Genomic DNA, 8,461 nt, shown 5'->3' with positions numbered 1-8,461 from the left:
ACTTTCCACTGGTTCCCAAGAGCACCATGGTCGTCTGGCCACACTGCTGGCAAAGCACTGATCATGATGCATTAGAATAAATGTTTGCTGAATGGATGGACAAATGATGGGGTGGACTGCAAGCCCACTCTCATCCTCTCCAATTCTTCAAGCCCTCCTCATTCTCTTCCAGGAAGCCCTCCACTGTGGCCCTCTTCTTTAACTTTTACAGTTTAGCCCCTGATTATATTCTAACTACTGTACGCATAAGTAGCTGTCCCTGGCATGAGAATAAATTCTTTGAGGAGGAAACCATGTCTTCCATGTTCTGTTTTTTTCACTCATTCACGCATTCAACAAGTTTTTACAAAGCACCTCTTCTATGTCACAGTTAGCGTCCCAGGCACTGGAGAGGCAGTGCATAAGGTCCAGGCCCAGCTCTGATAGAGCATCAGTTAGGATTATTAATTAGCCAAGATAAACCAGATTACACTGCATTGCCAAAGACCTCTGGAACCTTAGTGACATAAGAGTGGTTTCTTTCTCTCTTGTGCCACATGCCTATCCTGGATCCTCTGCTCTAGCGCTTTGGAGACCTAGGCGGACGAGTCCCCGCCATCTTGAAGCTGCACCCACGGAAAGAAACATACGACCGATTTAGTTACCATGGCAGGAGACTACGGACTGGGGAATCGTGTGCCATATTCCTCCGCTTCAGCCCGGAAGGGACACACACACACACACACACACACACACACACACACACCACCTCTCCTCACACCCCATTGGCCAAGACTCGTCACGTGGTCCAGCCCAAGTGCAAGGGAGGCTGGGAAGTGCGTTTCTCTGCAAGGAGAAGAGGAGCGGACTTTAATTTAGGGAGACCGACTGTAACAGGTAGTTACGCAGATAATTATTTGTCTCATAAGAGCTGCAAAAGAGAGATTTGGGGTGTCTGGGGAGTGGATAAGAGATCAGGGAGAGCTTCTCAGAGGAAGGGACGTTTCAGTTGAGACCAGGGAAGAGATGGGAGAAGAGCGTTTCTGGTGAAGAGAAGAACTATGTGTGGAGGTTCTGGGGCCCGGAGGAGCTGGCCCTGCTGAAGGGCCACAAAGGACGACGGAGCAGCAGTGACTGAGGGGGACTGCAAAATGACCCTGGGGCTCCCTGGCAGGGATTTAGCTTGAGAACAATAGGAAATCTTGAGGAGGCAAGCGTTAGGCAGAGAAGTGATGTGATCGCATTTCGTTTTAAAAGGTCCATGTGCCTGCTGGGGGAAAGAATGGACTGGAATGGGCAAGGCAGAAAACCAGGGAGACTTTCAGTCTCCCAGATGAACAGTGGTGGTGGCTTTTAGCAGAGATGGAAAGAAGTGGACAATATGTGGGACGTGTTAAGGACTTGGTGACGGATGTGGGGAGTTGAAAGCAGCAGGTATCCAGGCAACCCTCAGGCCCTGCGACTCCTGTCATGCTGAGCACAAGGCTGGCTTCCCAACATTACATCCCCAGCTTGCTCACAGTGAGACCTCAATACTGTGAGATTTCCATCTTCCTGTCCTTACCCTCCACGCTAGCCAGCAACCCCCTTCTCCTTCAAACGGACTGTACCTCCCATCAGAACTAAACCAATCTTGGGGCACCCGGGCGGCTCAGTCGGTTAAGTGCCTGACTTGGGCTCAGGTCATGATCTCCCGGTTTGTGAGTTTGAGCCCCCCGTCAGGCTCTGTGCTGACAGCCCAGAGCCAGCTTCAGATTCTGTGTCTCCCTCTCTCCCTGGCCCTCGCCCACTCACATTCTGTCTCGCTCTCAAAAATAAATAAACATTGAAAAAGAAGGAGAAGAACTAAACCAATCTCAAGCGTCAACACAAGCACTTACTAATCGGACGCCACAGGAGCCCCTGGGAGGGAGGCTGGCAGGGATGTTATCTCCCATTTCACAGGAGGGGAAACTGAAGCCCAAAGAAGGAAAATGGTTGGCTAAGTTTCGGGGTCAGGCCTGCAGCTGAGGCCCTCCAACCCCCGGTCCAGAGCACCTGGTTCACAGTGGGCGCTACGTGGTGTTAGCTGAGAGACTGAGAGTAGGCATGCGAGCTCTCTGCCCATTCACCCTCTTCACCTTTGTTCGTTTTGCTCCCTTCGAGGGGGCTGTGGAGTTTAAGATGATAGATTAGGTTTAAGAGTCCAGTAAGAGCTGGGTTGAACCTTGGCTTGTCACTTATCAGCTGTTAATTGCAGGCAAGTTTCTTCCTCTCTCTGAGCCTCAGTGTTGTCCTGGGCAAACTGAGAGTGCTGACGCCTACTTCACAGGGCAAGTACCCATGAGCTCATGGGTGAGGCCGTGGCAATGCAGCTACCTGAACTTCAGGGACCCACCCCCCTCCACCCCTCCCAGGGGAAAAATCTTCCCTGAGAACACCAGCCCACACTCCCCCACACTTTCCCACCCCCAACAGGAACTTCTCAAGCCCTTCAGTTTGTACCATCCAAGCTATAACCCAGAGAAGGGTCATTTAAATCCCAAACTGGCCACTCTGCCTTCTTAAAGTGGTGGCACAACTCATACTGGGGTGAAGCCACAACTCTCTGTTTTGCTTTTTGGGTTTTGGGGTTTTTTTGCTTTTTTGGCGGGGGAGAAGGGGAGGAAAAACTTCTTCCTCTGGAAGGACTCTGAGTATTTGGCCTCTGTTAGCAGAGATATTAATGGAGGCTAGGCTACACCAAGGCTGTCTGGGAGCTGAGCAGGAGATGGAGACCTAAATTGCTCTACATGATGAAATGACAGGGATTATGGCCCCCAAATGTCACATGGTCTGGCCCCTCAAAAAGCCTCCATCCTTAACCAGGACTACTTTTCCCCTCGGCCACTGTGCTCCAGCCATGCAGGCCTCCTGTGGGCTCATGGAAGGCATGCTGATTCCTATTGCCACACAGCCTTTGCAGTGCCCTCCTCTTGGCATGTGCTCCCTGCCTGACCATACCCACCATGTCCCCAATCACCTGGTGAACACCTACTCACCTAACACACCATGGCTCATAGCCACATGCTGAGGGGAGCCTTCCGTTATTTTCAGGGTGCCCTCATAGCTCCACGGACTCAGCGGTTTTTGTACACTTGCCCCAGCTGTGATTCTGCATTCGGATTTCTAATCCCATGATTTGACCTCACACGATGAACTGGGTACCTCAATACATATTTGTTGATTCATTCATCCAATAAAAAATAAATGAGGGGGGTTGAATTTTTGAAGGTGAGGAGGCTCTGAAAATGAACAAGCTGACATAGGTGAGCATTGTCCTGAGATGTGGGGATGATTGGTGAAATGGGTGAGCCAGAGGAGAGGGGTGCCAGTGAACAGGCGACTGCAGAACTTGTCAAAACAGAAATATTATTACTCAGTTTTCTGTCCTTTGCGTTGCCATGACACCCCCCCCCCCCCCCCCCCACGGTTTCCTCCAACCTTCAGGAAAATGAGCCGTATGCTGGATGTTTGGTTGGCACTGGGGTGCCCAGATTGTCCCCGAGCTGAGAGGAAAAACAAGCAGAGGAGAGAATGCAAGGGCACTGGGAGTAGAAAGCAGGAGCTGTAAGTGATCAGGACTTCATAAGTCACTGGAACTTGAAGAAATCTTGGGGACATCATTGGGTTTCCACATGATGGGAGGGAGGAAATTCTAGCAAATTTTTGTTTAAATCTCAAAGGACTCAAAGTCTGGGCTTTAAACACAGAAAATGTTGTGACTGATTAGCAATGTCCATCATGAGCAGTGACAGCTAAGTACACAGACCAGCCTCATGCTGGGGCCCCCAGGTCTACCATTTAGCTTAGTGTTTGCTCAGCCAGAGCGCCAAGACTATGTCTTACTCATCTGTTGTGTCTCTACCATTAGTAGTGAAATGGGGCTTGTAGGATGGGGGGAGATGATGGGGGAGGAGAGGGGTACAGCAGAGCCAGAAGCAAGTCTGAGCCCCAACCAGGCAGGGCAAGACATGTGGATCCAGGTCATGACTCTGGTAAATCCCTCGATGAACTGGGGCAAGCCACCTTGCAATGCTGGGCCTCAATTTCTTCCGTTGCAAAGTAGGTCAGTGGAACTTGTGGCAAGTTGTAGGTGAAAGTCATGACTGCTTTCAGATCAGGCACACGGGGTTCAAATACTCCCACTAGCTGTAGCACCTAAAGGCATCTCGGTCTTCTCATTTATAAAAGGAGGGTAAGAATCCTTAATTCACAGGACACTGTGTCAGGCTTAGAAACTGTATACGTTACCATTTACCAAACATTTATTGTAAGTGAGGCATCTTGCTGGGCTTTTTATGGGCATGATCTCACCTGGGGAAGGCACAGTGCCCAGGACCTGGCCAGTTCTCAGGGAGTGTTAATTCCCCATTTCCTATAGGATCTAAGGAGTTTGTGGGTATGGAAGGGCTGTATTATGCACAAATCACCTTCAGAAGGTGATGGCAGTAACTATTTACAGCCCTTCCCCCCAACTGCTCCAATCCTCCAGTGATGGGCTGTCACAGAAGATCTGGACCCAGTTGTCTTTTATGACTGGCCCGAGGGCTGCCTGAAGAAGAGGGCAAAAGTGCCATAATGAAAGGGCAGACAATTACCTTCCCTTATAATTACCATTTGCAGTAATTAAATAATAAGAGCCTTTTGTAGGCCCTGAGAACTCAAAGCAGCCCACATGGATAACATCTGGTTCTCTTCTCTTCTGCCAGGAATCGTGTGCCCACAGGGACAGGATGGGGAAATTGAGGCAAAGAAAGAAAGAAACCGAGCCATCCTCCTATGCCATACACCAATCAGGATGTCGGAGTCATGAAAAGATCTTTAAAGAAGTGACTCAGACTGGCAGACAGCTGGGGGCCTGTGTTTGGGGTCCCGGCTCCGACGCTCACAAGCTGTGTGGCTGTGACTGGTTCACTTACCCTCTCTGGGCTTCGTTTTTCCCATATGTAAAATGAGATGGAACCAACACTTGACCAGTAAGTCTGTTGTTCTAGGCTTTATTCCATTCATGCATAATACTAAGGAATTCTTTTGCCACTGGGTTGCAAGAGCTAGAAATCCATCCCAGGGTAGCACATAAGCAGAAAAAGGTTACTGGCCCACAGAATCCAAGCCATGCCAGAAGCAGAGGTCTTGGGAACAAGTGAACCAGGGTCAAGGACACTTCAGGCCTCCCTCCTCTCTGCCTCCCTCATATACCAACTTTAGTCTTTCTCCACTTTTCTGCCGAGCGCACCAACAGCTATGCTAACCTGAGGTTTAGAGCTTCAGCCGCCTAATGGACTCTGCTCTCATTGGCCCTGCTTGAGTCAGGTGACCACCCTGGGGCCAATCAGCTGCAGCTAGTAGGGCAGCGTCTATAACACCCCAGGCGACTGATAGGGATGGAGTGAGAGAAGGGCGCCCTCAAGAGGTAGGGGGCACTGGGCAGGCGAAATAATAATTATTCACTAAAGCGAAATTCTTGCCCAGGGCCTGTAGAAAAGCGAAAGAGAAGTGTCATAAAACCAGAGCAATGGTATAAATCACCAGGAATACAGAAATACTGAGAGGCTTGCCTGGGAGGGGGCGGGGGAAAGCTGTAGAGGCTTCAGACAAGAGCTCGCTGATCTGTATACCCAGTCCTATTTGGGCACCGTTCTGTATGCTTCAGCAACCAGGGGAGACGCGGTCTCCAGGCTTCTCCATGGCCTGGGGGAAATACTCCATGAGTGCCCCCCGTCGGTGGCACTCGGTGCCCCGTCCTTCGTAGGGGGGAATGCTGCAACTCTTATTCTAACCAGGTGGTTCCAGTGAGGACTGGACGGTCAACGTGACCCAAGCCAGGCCAACCAGACTTCTTCTTCCCGCCTTGGGCACCTAAGGCAATGGCCTCAGAAGAAACCGTCCAAGAGAATAGAAATCCCCTGCTGAGAGGGGCAGAGTCCAGGAAAGAAGGCCCTAGGCAGCATCCCCATGCCTCCCCCCCCCCCCCCCCCCCCCCCAGAGTGCAGCCTAACTCCAAGTCCCCCTACCTTGGCTTGGCTGTGATGAGCCAGTCGAATTCCCCTTGGGCAGGTGTGCTGGTTTTCTAGGGCTGCTGTTAACAAGGTAACACAAGCACAGGAACTTAGAACAGCAGGAGTTTATTCTCTCACAGGTCTGGAGGCCAGAAGTCTCAAATCAAGATCCACACTGCCTCCTCAGGTTCTACAGAGAAATCCCTCTTTGCCTCTTCCAGCTTCTGGCGGCTCCAGGAATCCCCAGGTTTGTGGCTGCATCCATTCCACCTTTGCCTTTGTCTCTACATGGCCTTCTCCATCTGTCGCTTATAGGGTCACCTGTCATTGGATGTAGAGTCAACCCCCGTACCCCACAGTGATCTCGTCTCAAGATCCTTAACTTGATTACATCTGCAAAGATCCTTTTTCCCAATCAGGTCACATTCGTAGGTTCTGGGGGTTAGGACACAGGGGCTACCATTTAACCCTCTATGGCGTGCTCTGCCTTGTGTCCTTGTAACCCACAGAACCCTCACTCATATGTGCCTTAGCATTAGGCATGGAATGATACCCTGCCCCTTCCTCCCCCCACCCCGTTTTTCCGGTTCTGGACTCAGAACATTTGAAAAACTAATTCTACCTCCTTTAGGGGAATGTGATCCTTTTCTGAGCCTCAGGGTTTGTTTCTTACCTATAAACATGGGGCTAATACCATATATCCACAGAATTGTTGAGTGGATTAAATGAAATGGCCCACGGAAGACCCATTTATACCATTTATACTCTCCATCCAGCTGGTCTCCTGAGCCCTGGTGGCGGACAGAGAACCCAGGTCCTTACAGAGGAGTCACCACATGACGCCTCGTTCATTCATCAGGTTCCCTAGACCCGACAAAAGCAAACTTCTGCAGAGCTGAGGGCTAGTGCCTCCTTCCAAGTCTGTTGGCCCCAGAGAAGGACAGGAATCCGAAGGCTGACAAAATGAGGTTCGCAGTCACATAGGAAAATCCCAGAGATCAAGAAAACACAATATTGGTAGCTGCTCCCCACCCAGTCCTCCTCCACCCTGAGTGCCAGGTCCCACACTCAGTTGCCCTTGACCTCACTTCAATCCTCAGTGCAACCTGTGTGGCAGCTCTCGGGATCCCCAGTTTACCAACCAAGTTGCTGAGGCTCAGGGAGATGTGGCAGGCTCAGGCGAGCAAGTGAACGGTGGGGCCCGGTGGGACCCCACATGCTGCACCTGTGTTCACCACGTTGCCTCAGCAAAGCTCTCCCCCTGAGTGTCTCCTCCCCACGAGCAGTAACATCGAGGGCCTTAGAAGCCCAGCGAGACGACCTTCTGAACGTCCCTCCTCCTTCAGACTTTGTCTCATTCACAGTTGTACGCTAAGTGGCTACAATAGTGCCTGGCACAGAGCTGGCAGTCCATAAATATTTGTTGAAGAAAATAATGTGGGTAGAGAGGGCATTCCTGCGGTTAGTGCCTCAGGGAAGGGATAACAGGACAACACAGGTAACAAAGGGCTCACGGTCTGAACGTTTTCCTGTCAAAACCCTAGGCCCTGACATTAGACCTATGACTTAAGAGAACATTTGAGGGGCGCCTGGGTGGCGCAGTCGGTTAAGTGTCCGACTTCAGCCAGGTCACGATCTCGCGGTCCGTGAGTTCGAGCCCCGCGTCAGGCTCTGGGCTGATGGCTCAGAGCCTGGAGCCTGTTTCCGATTCTGTGTCTCCCTCTCTCTCTGCCCCTCCCCCGTTCATGCTCTGTCTCTCTCTGTCCCAAAAATAAATAAACGTTGAAAAAAAAATTAAAAAAAAAAAAAAAAGAGAACATTTGATAATCCCTGAGAGGGCAAAAGACACCCCTTCCCGCCCACCCTTTCCTACCCTGGAGATAGGAAAGGCGGAAGGAGAATCAGAGGGGAGGCAGAAACAAAGCTTAGAACGTTCAAGAGCCCCAGAGAAGGGAGCCCCAGATGGGTCTTGGGATCTGGAAACGGAGGCCCATGGGCACCCCATGTACCTAGTGCTCTGCACACACAGACGAGGAGGAAATGCCTGCAGCTTTGTCCAGGCAGGGAGTGGAGCAGGCTGGGAGGGGCTGAGGCCCCTCCCCCCAGGGGGACCTGGGGCAGGGCGGGGTTGGGTGCTGGGAGGCCGGCCTTCCTGAGGCTGGGAGCTTACAGGAGCACAGAGGTCTCCCATGTGCTACCCCGGCTGGAGTTCATGACCCCGGGGTCCCATCCAGCTGGCAAAGTCTGCAAAATGAGATAATGTTTGTAAAAGCACTTTGCAAATCAGATATCGCAGGTCGTTTACCAGCTCCACTTCTCAATCCATCTCCACCACCTTTTAATCAGTGGGAAGCCTTGATTCTGACCATGGATTGATTTTCAACCCTGGTTTTCAATGTCTTAATGAATTTTTGTCTTTTTCGGAGTCTTCATAGGTATGATCGTGGGTGTGCCTCTAGCTG

General features: G+C 51.2%; 1 long non-coding RNA gene across 1 annotated transcript; it reads right to left on the bottom strand.

The window, feature by feature from the left end:
* Positions 1–6,161: 6,161 nt before the first annotated feature.
* LOC121018232 (uncharacterized) lies at positions 6,162–8,072 on the bottom strand. The gene is made up of 3 exons (XR_005785098.1): positions 8,009–8,072; positions 6,756–6,863; positions 6,162–6,320 (listed from the first exon to the last, which is right to left on the bottom strand). It is a non-coding gene; the product is annotated as an uncharacterized LOC121018232 (long non-coding RNA).
* Positions 8,073–8,461: the final 389 nt, after the last annotated feature.

Source organism: Herpailurus yagouaroundi, unplaced genomic scaffold (assembly GCF_014898765.1).
Source record: "Herpailurus yagouaroundi ecotype Mexico unplaced genomic scaffold, PumYag 77, whole genome shotgun sequence".
NCBI classification, from domain to species: domain Eukaryota; kingdom Metazoa; phylum Chordata; class Mammalia; order Carnivora; family Felidae; genus Herpailurus; species Herpailurus yagouaroundi.
The sequence above is the reverse complement of the archived record's forward strand: the minus strand, read 5'-3'. Positions and strand labels throughout refer to the sequence as shown.